Source organism: Schistocerca gregaria, chromosome 1 (genome assembly GCF_023897955.1).
Source record: "Schistocerca gregaria isolate iqSchGreg1 chromosome 1, iqSchGreg1.2, whole genome shotgun sequence".
In the NCBI taxonomy this organism is placed as follows: Eukaryota; Metazoa; Arthropoda; class Insecta; order Orthoptera; family Acrididae; genus Schistocerca; species Schistocerca gregaria.
This window is the reverse complement of record NC_064920.1, coordinates 1,096,360,518-1,096,376,332: the sequence shown is the minus strand read 5'-3', so window position 1 is coordinate 1,096,376,332 and position 15,815 is coordinate 1,096,360,518. Positions and strand designations below refer to the sequence as shown.

At 45.0% G+C, this 15,815-nt stretch overlaps 1 protein-coding gene across 1 annotated transcript in view; it reads left to right on the top strand.

Annotated features, from left to right (window-relative positions):
* LOC126282200 (tubby-related protein 4) overlaps positions 1-15,815 on the top strand; it is a 1,357,172-nt gene that overhangs the window by 1,044,234 nt on the left and 297,123 nt on the right. The window lies entirely within an intron of this gene.

Below are 15,815 nucleotides of genomic sequence, written 5' to 3'. Positions count from 1 at the left end.
ATGGCCTACCCAACCAATGTCTGAAGTTTGCTGTAGCTGATGGTGATTACTTTGATGGTCTACCCAACCAATGTCTGAAGTGAGCTGTAGCTCTGGTGATTACTTTGATGGTCTACCCAACCAATGTCTGAGGTGTGCTGTAGCTGATGGCGATTACTTTTATGGTATACCCAACCAATGTCGTAAGAGTACTGCAGCTAATGGTGATTACTTTGATGGCCTACGCAACCAGTGTCTGAAGAGAGCTGTAGCTGATGGTGATTACCTTGATGGTCTACCCAACCAATGTCTGAAGTGTGGTGTAGGTAATGGTGATTACTGTGATGGACAGCCCAGACAATGGTGAAAATGGTGATTACTAAGACCGGCTTATATCCATCATAAAACCTTAAAATATGCATGCAAATATGCATCAAAAATTCTTAAAATGCGTGAAAAGTGTCAAAATAGGCAATATCAAATTTAAAAAAACCTGGTAGTTACTGTGTGCATTATATATCAAAGTCGAACCTGTACATATCAATTATGAGGAAGAGCGCCGGCCACGTGAAAAATCGGTACAATTACAACGCTGATATCATTTTCTGAATATTTTCTGGTAGAGGTTAGGAAGGGGACTTTTCTGGGATTATTTTGTAAAAATTTGCAAAATATGGACGCATACCGTGTTTCAAGAATTGTTCCTTCTTTTCTTCTGCATTCCTGCGATATGAAAACATGTCTTGACATGCTGGTCTACTTAAAACGTTTCTTGCACGAAACGTTTTTCTTCCTTGCTGTTGTTGTCGGCAACAAGCGGATGCGATGCGAGTGTGTGCCAGTGAAACAATCGCTATCGCAATGTGTAGGACCAACATCGAGATATATTACACCCAGAGGGGCACGTTTAAAATCTCCGTAATATTTTGTTTAAAAAACAACATACAGTCATGTTTTTGGAACAGTATTAACTTTTAATTAATACTATTGGAACAAAGCATCATTTACAATTTATTTTACATTTTTCTACTGTTGTAAACATAAACGACCAAGTACTGTTCCAAATTTTCGGTAGTAAGATGGTGTCTCCGATCACTCATAACATTTTTATAAGCGGAAAAGGACCTTTCTACATCAACTGAGGTAACTGGGCAGTATTTGAATTTGGAAGCTTTGTTGTTACTTATTGTTTCTGGTAAAAGTTCACCCATCCCATAAATAAAACTATCAATTTGGCACAAGGGTTAAAAGCCTGGGTTATTGTTTAAAATTTTTTGAAACTTTTCTTTTAAGTTTTCTTGGGAATACCTCCGATAATGATGAGTTCACAAGAACAATTTTATTCATTAACTGAATAGATTCGTTCAATGCCAAATCTTGAGTTTCAAGCTTTTTAATACTTGCAGGTACATGGGAAAAATGAGTGGTAATCAAAGCAACGTCTTTTTTAATAACGAAACCATTAAAATCTTCCTTACAGTGGCAAACTGCCAAAGACTCTTCACTATCGAAGTCGTTTACTACCCCAGTAATGGCCTCGAAAAGTTCATTGCAAAACACACAGCTTCGACCCACTTACCCTAACGAGTTGCAACTGATTCGGGAAGTAAAGGCACATTTGGTAGTTTTTCTTTGTAGGTGATGCGAGCAGGAGCCTTTACAAACACTTCCAGTTTACTTACATTCACAAACGTGGAACTTACTTCTCCAGCAAGACGATTTTCTCCATGAACAAAGCACATCATATAAATCAAGTTGGGATAAAATACTTGGAGGGCTTTGCTTTTTTGATCATATAGGGGGCAGCGTCTGAAATAAACACAAACACCATTTCATCTGCTGAAGATTTTGGAAATATTTTTCTAGTACCACCATTCACAAACCTGGCGATCGTTGAATGATTTACTTTTTTTAAGTTCTTTGCAGGCCGCAAAATAGGAAAAAGAAGGTTCTTCCTTAAAGCACCATCAATTAAATTTGCAATGTAACCGCCACAAGTGTCTGTAGATTCGTCAACTGAAATCCAGATAATGCTGTCCTTGAGTTCATTGCGTATTTCATCCAGAACATTTACGTAAATTGTCGGTCTGCAGTTTTTACGCAACGTTGATTCATCTGGTATATTTTGATTTAAGCGGTATTTGTGCAGGAAGCCCTTGAGGATTAAGTTTGTAGTTTGTGAAGAAGAATATTGCTTGCAACGAATGCTTCCCATAGGTCCATGTTAAACAGACGTTTTTGATTATCTTTGGACAAATCCCTGCTACTGCAACTTGCTGTTGTCAGAAGTTCTTCTCGTGGCCCTCTCTTCTGCATATCTGTGGTATGAAGGCATGTCTTCCCATGCTGGTCTATTGAAAACTTTTTTTTTTTTTGCACGGAACGTTTTTCTCGCAAAGTCGACAATATAAAACAATTACGCCATATGCAAATGTTCCAGTATGGTCAGCTATCCACAAAACAACGTTTCTTTTTTCGGGCGGCATGGCGCACAACACATTTCACACAACACGTAGTAAACACGTTCAACTGTGTATGACTAAATAGAAAACTGAACTGAAACAATGGACGTGCGACTAAAAGCTGCGAGGTTTAATTTAATTGTTGCCGGTGCAGGGGATAAACCGGGGGCGCGGGAGCAGAAGTATTGACTCTGGCTGTTCCTGTCCCTTTTCCACGTCTGTTATGATTTCTCTAGGCAGTGGCCTCTCGGTTAGCGATTGCACGCGGTTCTAGGTCGTGGTAAGTCTGTGAGACATCAAATCTAGATCGAGCCCGTCTAAATTCTTAAAATATTGTAAACGTAGAGGAAGATATGCATCTTCACTAGTTTTTAGTTAAAATATACAATAACCGGCGGAAAGGAATCAAATATGCAAATGCATATGCAACATGCAAATGCTTTTAATCCGGTGTCTAGTGATTACCATGAATACCTGTAAGGGTATTTTGTTTGTAACTCCTGTTTATTGTATTGTCTGAGACCATTCACTGGAGTTTTCAGGGCCACCTTGTACATGAGTCATGTGTTTACAGCTACCAATCATATAATCAAAAAGAATGATTAGGTCTTTCGTATATTTTTTATTTTAATCAGCTAAATGTATGTATTCACACTTGTTTAATTTCAATGAAATTTATCGTGCTTTTCCTTCTTAATTGTAAGAATCGGAAGAATCATAGAGCTTGCGCTTATTCACTGCATTCCTGCCTGATCCAATCATCTTATGAGTATATCGGCTTTCTCAGGTCGTTTGTAGGAGCACTTCAGCAATCTCCTACCGGTCATACATATTTTCCTTCGGTATTTGTGCCGTTGATCTCCTGGATCGCAAAGCCACATATGATATTCATTTTCTTCTATCAACAATAGTGCATTCTCTTCGGACCACTGAGTCGTTCACGTAGTTCATGTTAACAGCCGACCGGTGTGGCTGAGCGGTTCTAGGCGCTTCAGTCTGGAACCGCGCGACAGCTACGGTCGCAGGTTCGAATCCTGCCTCCGGCATGGATGTGTGTGGTGTCCTTACGTTAGTTAGATTCAAGTAGTTCTAAGTTCTACGGGACTGATGATCTCAGATGTTAAGTCCCATAGTGTTTAGAACCATTTGAACCATCCTGTTAATAACAACAAAAGTAAACAAGATAGCACACAGAATCTTTTTTGTACTGCTAACGTCTGCGGTTGATAAAATATCGATATGAAGACATTTTTCTAAGAAATATCAATATTTATCGGCGATGCCCTTATAACATCGAAACGGCAATGTCGAGATCTTATATTTTTATTTTATGTTACATTTTTTCGCCATTTTCGGTAAATGAAATTGTTCTTTTGAAATTGTAGTAGAACATAATTTTACTTTGACTGTGTGGAGGAGCCTAGCTATTTTTTGAGCTTTCATCACTTCCAGCTTTTCACTTTGAGTGTGTTAAGCAAATAGAGTTGGCACAAAGAAGAATTCCGATTGTTTTGAGGGGTGACAGTGTGAATGGAATAAGAAAATATTCGATGTGAATAAATATCACACCAACTGCGTTATAAAACAACCTTCAGCGCAACTAGCGTGCTGTTTCTTCACATCGGCATTCTTCAAAAACTGTTGGTGAAATTGATGAACAAAAATCTAAATGACGAGATCGATCTTTGCATTGCACAGAGACGTGTGAGGGTAAAAATTGACATAAACGGCGCTAGGCGTTAACATCAAAAATTGCAACGTTTAACTTCACCACGCAATTTTGTCACTACACCTGCAGGCAACTGCAGAAATGAAACAAATAAGGAAGTCGACATGAAGTGTTCCGAACAAATCAGGTATGTGACAAAACCGAACAACGGACCCATCTGACACCTTGTATTGTACCACTTAGATGCAAGTCCCATTGTTGGCAAAGTGGTTATCGCCAAGCGTGAACGTCACAGATTTCCTTTTTTTCCAGTTATAAGAGGGATAACAAGGCTGCTAGCTTGTTTATTTACAGGATATCTTATAATCAATATTTAAATATATAGCTCTAAAATCGGCTGTATAATTACAATGTGCAGCCGATATTTTTATAGGCTGTTGCGTCAATGTTTTTGTCTTAGACATATCTATACTTTACTCGACATATCGAGGGAATATAACGATATTATTTTTGAATATCAATGTACTGTATTCCGGATATTTTTAAGAAATATCAACACTCCTACTGCTAGCACGAAGCGAAGTGGACTCGAACTTCCTTTGACGGTTCGCTAGTGGAACACGAACGAACACTACCGACTGTTAACCGAATACGAACGAAAGGCGAACGCTCGCGCCCGCCTGGCGTTTAGACAAGGAAGAGAGTTCTCTTTCGCTGCCGGCAAGTTCGCTTGTGTTCGCTTCGGCGTGGAGGGGCCTTAACGGCGCCGGGCGTCGGCAGCACTTGAGACGGCCGTGCTGAGATACGGCGCCCTGCTTCGCCGCACAAAGGGACACCTGAAAGCGACGCCAGCGCCTCGCCGCGGAGAGCCCGCAGCACTACGCCACCACCTCCCACCCCTAGGCGGCCAGCGCGCTTGGAACTAGGGATGGGAAAAACCGATACCAGTATTTTACTTCTGAATAACCGGTATACAAGGCTCGCTCAAAAAAATCCGGAACATTCGTAACTTTGCGCCATAGGTGTGTTGTAGCAAAGTGCAGTTGGTATCCCTGCACGCGCTTGTGTTTAATGTGTAACTGCTGCAAGTTTCATTGTTGTATGTCTGGTCAGTGCTCTATTGAGTAGAACATTGTGTCGCAAGGTTTGCGAATTTCGAGATGGCAGAGCAACCCGTCTGCATTAAGGGGGGTAGGACATCAAACGGGCCGACTTGGAGCAGGAGAGGCATCACAGGACATTTTAAAAACCAGTGTCTATACTTTTACAAATAAGTTCATAAAACTTTGTCAGCGTCACCAGGAAGGATTCAGGATTCACACTCATTGCAGTGGAAGTTCGAAAACATAACGAAATAAATTTTTTTACGTGTCAAATTACATCATGTTTTTCACTTGCTAATGGCAGCAATTGTTGCTATAGGTACACTTTTCTTCATAAGTTAGGAGATTCTTCGATGAATTTTGCACATCATACAAACCCTACTTAAAGGTGTATTAAACTCTAGGATTTTGATGGATTAGTTAATCATGAATTCGTGCCAAAAGGACAAACTGTTAATTGATATCAATATCGGGGCGTGTTGCGACGCGTGCGAGAAAATGTGAGATGGAGTGTGCTCCCTGCCGCCGTTGGATAAGCAGCTGCAGCAGCAAGTCGTATATCCCTAGCTTACTTATTTGTTAGATAGTTTAATTAATTTCTTTGCGTGTTTTTGGGTACTTGCATTGTTTCATTCATATTTCGGGCGTATTATAGTATTTGACAGTTGTAGCATCGCGCTTTAGTGTTTACTTGGTAGATTCTTACTTAAATTGCGTGTGAGTTTCGTATAGGAGGTGCAATTTCGAGTTTTAGTTACTGTAATTGTAAATTCAGCAGATTGTAGCGCAGTCGTTAGGCATTTGTACAGGTTAGTTGATACATTCTTTGCGTGTTTCGCTTGCGTTATCTAGGCACGGATTCGTGTTTCAGTAACTGTTGTTCAACATCGATTAGAATGGACACGGACTGCGATTGCTGTGTTCGGATGAGGGCTGACTTGGCATCCCTTCGCTCACAGCTGCAATCGGCGCTGACTTCGGTCGCGCAGCTTGAGGCTGTTGCCAATGGGCACCACTGTGGGGAGCCGGACTCGGGTATCACGGGGATGTCAACCTCATCCCGTCTGTCCCCAGATCGGTCTGCCGCTGTGGTTGCCCCGGTTGCTGCCCGCAGTGGGGCTGAGCCCTCGCCTGTGGTTGATTGGGAGGTCGTTCCAAGGCGTGGCAGGCAGCGAAAGGCGTCCCCGGAGGCTGATCAGAAAGCCTCACCGGTGCGTCTGACAAACAGGTTTCAGGCACTGTCTCTGGCTGAGCCATATGCAGCTGCCTGCCCTGTTTCAGAGGATCATTCTCAGCCTTCAAGGTCCGGGCAATCGCGGAGGGTGGGCTTACTGGTAGTTGGGAGCTCCAATGTTGGGCGCGTAATGGGGCCCCTTAGGGATACGGCGGCTAAGGAGGGGAAGAAATCCAGTGTGCACTCCGTGTGCATTCCGGGAGGAGTCATTCCTGATGTGGAAAGGGTCCTTCCGGATGCCATGAAGAGCACAGGGTGCAGCCAGCTGCAGGTGGTGGCACATGTCGGCACTAATGACGTGTGTCGCTTTGGATCTGAGGTAATTCTCTCTGGATTCCAGCGGCTATCTGATTTGGTGAAGGCTGCCGGTCTTGCTTACGAGATGAAGGCAGAGCTTACCATCTGCAGCATCGTCGACAGAACCGACTGCGACCGTGTTGGCTGCAGATTCCTTGACTTGCGTCATAGGGTGGTGGGGTTTCGGGTTCCGCTGAATAGGTCAGGAGTTCACTACACTCAGCTGGCGGCTACATGGGTAGCGGAGGCTGTGTGGCATGGACTGGGCGGTTTTTTAGGTTAGAAGGCCTCAGGAAAGTACGGGGTGGGCTGCAATGTCAAAGGGTGCATGGCAAATACAGGACGTGCTTGGATCAAGGAACAGTCGGAATTATAGTTGTAAATTGTTGTAGTTGCGCTGGAAAAGTCCCTGAGCTTCAAGCGCTAATAGAAAGCACAGAAGTTGATATCGTTATAGGTACAGAAAGCTGGCTAAAGCCTGAAATAAGTTCTGCAGAAATTTTTACGAAGTCTCAGACGGTGTACAGGAAAGATAGATTAGGCAGAATTGGTGGTGGAGTGTTTGTGTCTGTCAGTAGTGGTTTATCTTGTAGTGAAGTCGAAGTAGATACTCTGTGCGAATTGGTATGGGTGGAGGTTATACTTAACAGCCGAATTAAGTTAATAATTGGCTCCTTCTACCGACCCCCAGACTCCGATGATACAGTTGCGGAACAGTTCAGAGAAAGTTTGAGTCTCGTAATAAATAAATACCCCACTCATACGGTTATAGTTGGTGGGGACTTCAACCTACCCTCGGTATGTTGGCAAAAATACTTGTTCAAAACCGGTGGTAGGCAGAAAACATCTTCCGAGATTGTCCTAAATGCTTTCTCCGAAAATTATTTCGAGCAGTTAGTCCACGAACCCACGCGAATTGTAAATGGTTGCGAAAACACACTAGACCTCTTAGCCACAAACAATCCAGAGCTGATAGAGAGCATCATGACTGATATACAGGGATTAGTGATCACAAGGTCGTTGTAGCTGGGCTCAATACCGTTTCTTCCAAATCCATCAGAAACAAACGCAAAATAATTTTATTTAAAAAAGCGGACAAAGTGTCACTAGAAGCCTTCCTAAAAGACAATTTCCATTCCTTCCGAACTGACTATGCAAATGTAGACGAGACGTGGCTCAAATTCAAAGATATAGTAGCAACAGCAATTGAGAGATTCATACCTCATAAATTGGTAAGAGATGGAACGGATCCCCCGTGGTACACAAAAAAGGTCCGAACGCTGTTGCAGAAGCAACGGAAAAAGCATGAGAAGTTCAGAAGAACGCGAAATCCCGAAGATGGGCTACAATTTACAGACGCGCGAAATTTGGCACGGACTTCGATGCGAGATGCCTTCAGTAGGTTCCACAACGAAACATTGTCTCGAAATTTGGTAGAAAATCCGAAGAAATTCTGGTCGTATGTAAAGTACACAAGCGGCAAGACGCAGTCAATACCTTCTGTGCGCAGTGCCGATGGTACTGTTACCGACGACTGTGCCGCTAAAGCGGAGTTATTGAACGCAGTTTTCCGAAATTCCTTCACCAGGGAAGACTAATGGAATATTCCAGAATTTGAAACACGAACATCTGCTAGCATGAGTTTCTTAGAAGTAGATACCTTAGGGGTTGCGAAGCAACTCAAATCGCTTGATACGGGCAAGTCTTCAGGTCCAGATTGTATACCGATTAGGTTCCTTTCAGATTATGCTGATACTATAGCTCCCTACTTAGCACTCATATACAACCGCTCGCTCACCGATAGATCTGTACCTACAGATTGGAAAATTGCGCAGGTCGCACTAGTGTTTAAGAAGGGTAGTAGGAGTAACCCATTTAACTACAGACCTATATCATTGACGTCAGTTTGCAGTAGGGTTTTGGAGCATATACTGTATTCAAACATTATGAATCACCTCGAAGGGAACGATCTATTGACACGTAATCAGCATGGCTTCAGAAAACATCGCTCTTGTGCAACGCAGCTAGCTCTTTATTCGCACGAAGTAATGGCCGCTATCGACAGGGGATCTTAAGTTGATTCCGTATTTCTAGATTTCCGGAAAGCTTTTGACACCGTTCCTCACAAGCGACTTCTAATCAAGCTGCGGACCTATGGGGCATCGTCTCAGTTGTGCGACTGGATTCGTGATTTCCTGTCAGGAAGGTCGCAGTTCGTAGTAATAGACGGCAAATCATCGAGTAAAACTGAAGTGATATCAGGTGTTCCCCAGGGAAGCCTCCTGGGACCTCTGCTGTTCCTGATCTATATAAATGACCTGGGTGACAATCTGAGCAGTTCTCTTAGATTGTTCGCAGATGATGCTGTAATTTACCGTCTAGTAAGGTCATCCGAAGACCAGTATCAGCTGCAAAGCGATTTAGAAAAGATTGCTGTATGGTGTGGCAGGTGGCAGTTTACGCTAAATAACTAAAAGTGTGAGATGATCCACATGAGTTCCAAAAGAAATCCGTTGGAATTCGATTACTCGATAAATAGTACAATTCTTAAGGCTGTCAATTCAACTAAGTACCTGGGTGTTAAAATTACGAATAACTTCAGTTGGAAGGACCACATAGATAATACTGTGGGGAAGGCGAGTCAAAGGTTGCGTTTCATTGGCAGGACACTTAGAAGATGCAATAAGTCCACTAAAGAGACAGCTTACACTACACTCGTTCGTCCTCTGTTAGAATATTGTTGCGCGGTGTGGGATCCTTACCAGGTGGGATTGACGGAGGACATCGAAAGGGTGCAAAAAAGGGCAGCTCGTTTTGTATTATCACGTTATAGGGGAGAGAGTGTGGCAGATATGATACACGCGTTGGGATGGAAGTCATTACAGCAAAGACGTTTTTCGTCGCGGCGAGACCTTTTTACGAAATTTCAGTCATCAACTTTCTCTTCAGAATGCGATAATATTTTGTTGAGCCCAACCTACATAGGTAGGAATGATCATCAAAATAAAATAAGAGAAATCAGAGCACGAACAGAAAGGTTTAGGTGTTCGTTTTTCCCGCGCGCTGTTCGGGAGTGGAATAGTAGAGAGATAGTATGATTGTGTTTCGATGAACCCTCTGCCAAGCACTTAAATGTGAATTGCAGAGTAGTCATGTAGATGTAGATGTAGATGTAGATGTAGATGTAGAAACGGCCTGAAATGTGGCGAGAAAATTCGTGGCTCTTGCATCACGATAAAGCATTCGCACGTTCATCGCCGATGGTGCCTGAATCCTCCGTACTCTCCAAACATGGCCCCAGCGGACTTTGTTTTATTTCCATAATTGTAAACCAAGTTGAAAGGACGAAGAATTGCAACGGTAGACGAGATAAAAGACAATTCGCAGACGGCACTTCACACAATCCAGCAAGATGCGTAGCGAGACTGCTTCCGGAAGAGGAAATGGTACTGGGGATCGTGCATCAACTGTGGAAGAGAATATTTATAAGGTGACCATGCACAATAAGTAAAAATTAAGCGTAGAAAAGTTCTATGCACAAAGTTCCGAAATTATTTGAACAGACCTCGTATTTCGGTGTTTGTTTGGTCTCGATTGTAACAGATATTTTCTATTTTTTATTAATACCCCGGTAAAAAAAACGAAATATCAACTAGTCAAAGCTACAGCCATAAAATTTATGGTTTCTAAATTAACCTGGTTTAAAAAGCGAGTAATTTTTATTTTCACAATTTCCATGTCACTGAAATATTGCACTGTTGAAATTGGGAAAGGCCGTCGTTGATATTTTAACAACAATGCCGACAGAAACGAACAACAAACACATAGCGTAAAGCCGGCCGATGTGGACGAGCGGTTCTAGACCCTTCAGTCTGGAACCGCATGACCGCTACGGTCGCAGGTTCGAATCCTGCTTCGGGCATGGATGTGTGTGATGTCCTTAGGTTAGTTAGGTTTAAGTAGTTCTAAGTTCTAGGGGACTGATGACCTCAGATGTTAAGTCCCATAGTACTCAGAGCCATTTGAACGTAGCGTAAAGATTGACACAGCATTTCTGAGATAATAATGGACTTCACAAGCTGCGACATTGTCGCGAATGGAACAGTGATCCAGAGAGTGTGGAATAAATTTCTTTATTTCAATTCTATGATCACAAAAACGTTAGGTCCACAGGCTCCCAGGTTCGCACAGCAACGACCGTCTTCAGATGCGTTTTATGAAGACATCTAATGTAATTGAGCCATATTATGATCGTCAAATACTATACCTGTTACACTGTGATGTGGCCTATTGGATGGTATGTGTGTACAAGGTGACAATTATTGATCTATATGAAATACACACATCAAAAAGTTTTGCATCACCCCGGTTCCCAGAGCTCCTGAAGATAGACGCTGACTCTGGATATTGTATCACAGACACAGTCCCTTTAACTGTTCAGAGAAGTCACTAAACCCGTCTGAGGATGTAAGCAACCATCCATGAGCACATATTACACAGAGGGCGTCCGACAGCCGATCAGTTCCAGGAAGGAGGTACACGGCTCGTGTTGTCTGTAGTTCAGCCATGCCTAGACGGTCAATATCGCGGTTCGATCGCGTCCGCATTGTTACTTTGTGCCAGGAAGGGCTCTCAACAAGGGAAGTGTCCAAACACCTCGGAGTGAGCCAAAGTGATGTTGTTCGGACATGGAGTAGATACAAAGCCTCTCTCAGGCCGCGCAAGGGCCACTACTGCAGTGGATGACCGCTATCTTCGGATAATGGCTCGGAAGAACCCTGAGAGCAGCCCCACCATGTTGAATAATGCTTTTAGTGCAGCCACAGGACGTCGTGTTACGACTCAAACTGTGCGCTATAGGCAGCATGATGCGCAACTTCACTCCCGATGTCCGCGGCGAGGTCCATCTTTGCAACCACGATACCATGCAGCGTGGTACAGATGGACCCAACAACATGCCGAAGGGACCGCTCAAGATTGGCATCACAATCTCTTCACCGATGAGTGTCGCTTTTGCCTTCAACCAGACAATCGTCGGAGACGTGTTTGGAGGCAACCCGGTCAGGCTGAACGCCTTAGACACACTGTCCAGCGAGTGCAACATGGAGGAAGTTCCCTAATGTTTAGGGGATGGCATTATGTGGGGCCGACGTACGCCGCTGGTGGTCATGGAAGGCGCCGTAACGGCCGTACGACACGTGAGTACCATCCTCCGACTGATAGTGCAACCCTATCGGCAGCATATTGGCGACGCATTCGTCTTCATAGGCGACAATTCGCGCCCCCATCGTGCACATCTTGTGAATGACTTCCTTCAGGATAACGACATCGCTCGACAAGTGGCCCGCATGTTCTCCAGACATGAACCCTATCGAACATGCCTGGGATAGAGTGAAAAGGACTGTTTATGGACGACGTGACCCACCAACCACTCTGAGGAATCTACGCCGAATCGCCCTTGAGGAGTGGGATAATCTGGACCAACAGTACCTTGATGAACTTGTAGATAGTATGCTCGACAAATACAGGCATGCATCAATGTAAGAGGACGTGCTGCTGGGTGTTAGAGGCACCGGTGTGTACAGCTATCTGGACCACCACCTCTGAATGTTTCGCTGTGTGGTGGTACAACATGCAATGTTTGGTTTTTAAGAGCCTCAATGATCCGTATCCGGTTCACCCTTTCGTGCACCGGATCCAACGCTCTCTTCAGCAGCTGGTGGACGACGGGTCTCCAGTTAGCTTTAAGTGGATTCCTGGCCATGTCGGTATCCCTGGGAACGAAGCTGCAGATGCCGCGGCCAAGGCTGCGGTCCTCCAGCCTCGGACGGCTTCTTGTTGTGTCCCTTCATCAGATTGTAGCACGGTCATTTGTCGGCGCATTTTATCGCTGTGGCATGCCTATTGGGCTGCACTTAGGGACAACAAGCTTCGGGCCTTGAAACCTCTTCCCGCAGCTTGGACGTCCTCCTCACGTCCTTCTCGGCGGTAAGAGGTCGTTTTGGCCCGGCTACGAATTGGACACTGCCAGTTCAGCCATCGCCATCTGCTGACGGCAATTGCTGACGGTCCGCCACATTTTAACGTCCTGTCCGGATTTTACTACGCTGCGTCTTGATCTTGGCCTGCCATGTACTCTGGATGCCATTTTAGCGGATGACCCAGGAGCTGCTACTCGCGTTCTTCGTTTTATCAACTTGACACACCTGTCTAAGGACGTTTGATTATGCTGTAGTTTTTTAATCCTATGCCTGTTAATACGTCTTTTATAGTGTTGTCCGTTTTAGTTGCTGTTTCACCTTGTGCCTCTCGGTACATTCCTAAATTAGTCAGGGCGCTGATGACCATTGTAGTTGTGCGCCCTAAAACAACAACAAAAAAAGAGCAATACAAAGGGCGGAAATGATGTTTATGTTCATCTCTATCCCAGTTTTCTGTACAGGTTCCGGAACTCTCGGAACCGAGGTGACGCAAAACTTTTTTTAACGTGTGTAAAATCGTCATAACTTCTGAACGATTTGCGTTAGGACGTCAAAATTGCGCTTTTGGCCGCTGGGTATGATGGGGAATAGTACGAGTATGCATAGTTTGGCTTAGCGACGAAGCCCACTGCCATTTGGATTGGTTGGTCAATAAGCAAAATCGGCGTTTTTGAGGGACTGAGAATCCGAATTTCGCGGAGAGGTCTCTCTACCCTCAATGGGTGACTGTGTGTGGTGTGTAATGTCCAGTCACGTTATAGTCTGAGCGATATTCCTTGATACCACAGTGACTACCGAACGGTACATGAAGGTTTTGGAATGTGATTTCATCTTCATTATACAAAGCAAACCTGATTTTCTACAAGATGTGGTTCATGCACGACAGAACTCGAGCCCGTCGAAGCAGGAGAGTATTTGATACCCTGGAGTAGGACTTTGGGGGCTGCATTCTGGCTCTGTGGTACCCAAAGACCACGCGCATGGGCCTCTATTCGATCCATGTTCTCCGGATCTGAACACATTCGAATCCTTTTGAAGGGCTGTGTTACGGACACGGTGTGCAGCAATAACCCCAAAACGACAGTGAGCTGAAAACAATTCAGGAGGTTATCAACAGCTTCGATGTTCCGACACTTCAGCTGATCATGCAAAATTTCGCTATCATCACCAATGATGGCAGGCATATCGAACGTGTCACAACCTAAATCCGAATATCTGTAGTGACGTTTACACGATGAATAAAGTGTGTGCACGCCTTCGTTTGTAACTAGATTAAATTTTTTTCATATATTTAAATCATTGTGACCCTGTACATGCAGCGTGCAAGACATCCCTTCTTGCCTATACGACAGCTTCACGCCGGTGTCGCCGGATACCGATTGTAATACATAATGGCTGCATCCCTAGTCTGGAAGTATTTTACGAAATGCGGTACCTATGAAGTACAATTCTGCATTTGCTTTAAGAGATTAAGAACCGGAGAAGCCACAACAAACTCTTGACATCATATAAGGAGAAAACTTGAAACTTAACAATTCATTCAGACGATATTGCTGTATCTATGTTATTCAGAAATACGATGCAAAGTTGCTTCGAACATGCATGTCTCCGTGAATCTCAGGTTCAAGTCTGATTTTTTAAATAGATTTTTTTCACTTTATTTTAGTGTGGAAGATACACTCCTGGAAATTGAAAGAAGAAGGCCTTGAATTCATTGTCCCAGGAAGGGGAAACTTTATTGACACATTCCTGGGGTCAGATACATCACATGATCACACTGACAGAACCACAGGCACATAGACACACGCAACAGAGCATGCACAATGTCGGCACTAGTACAGTGTATATCCACCTTCCGCAGCAATGCAGGCTGCTATTCTCCCATGGAGACGATCGTAGAGATGCTGGATGTAGTCCTGTGGAACGGCTTGCCATGCTATTTCCACCTGGCGCCTCAGTTGGACCAGCGTTCGTGCTGGACGTGCAGACCGCGTGAGACGACGCTTCATCCAGTCCCAAACATGCTCAATGGGGGACAGATCCGGAGATCTTGCTGGCCAGGGTAGTTGACTTACACCTTCTAGAGCACGTTGGGTGGCACGGGATACATGCGGACGTGCATTGTCCTGTTGGAACAGCAAGTTCCCTTGCCGGTCTAGGAATGCTAGAACGATGGGTTCGATGACGGTTTGGATGTACCGTGCACTATTCAGTGTCCCCTCGACGATCACCAGAGGTGTACGGCCAGTGTAGGAGATCGCTCCCCACACCATGATGCCGGGTGTTGGCCCTGTGTGCCTCGGTCGTATGCAGTCCTGATTGTGGCGCTCACCTGCACGGCGCCAAACACGCATACGACCATCATTGGCACCAAGGCAGAAGCGACTCTCATCGCTGAAGACGACACGTCTCCATTCGTCCCTCAATTCACGCCTGTCGCGACACCACTTGAGGCGGGCTGCACGATGTTGGGGCGTGAGCAGAAGACGGCCTAACGGTGTGCGGGACCGTAGCGCAGCTTCATGGATACGGTTGCGAATGGTCCTCGCCGATACCCCAGGAGCAACAGTGTCCCTAATTTGCTGGGAAGTGGCGGTGCGGTCCCCTACGGCACTGTGTAGGATCCTACGGTCTTGGCGTGCATCCGTGCGTCGCTGCGGTCCGGTCCCAGGTCGACGGGCACGTGCACCTTCCGCCGACCACTGGCGACAACATCGATGTACTGTGGAGACCTCACGCCCTACGTGTTGAGCATTTCGGCGGTACGCCCACCCGGCCTCCCGCATGCCCACTATACGCCCTCGCTCAAAGTCCGTCAACTGCACATACGGTTCACGTCCACGCTGTCGCGGCATGCTACCAGTGTTAAAGACTGCGATGGAGCTCCGTATGCCACGGCAAATTGGCTGACACTGACGGCGGCGGTGCACAAATGCTGCGCAGCTAGCGCCATTCGACGGCCAACACCGCGGTTCCTGGTGTGTCCGCTGTGCCGTGCGTGTGATCATTGCTTGTACAGCCCTCTCTCAGTGTCCGGAGCAAGTATAGTGGGTCTGACACACCGGTGTCAATGTGTTCTTTTTTCCATTT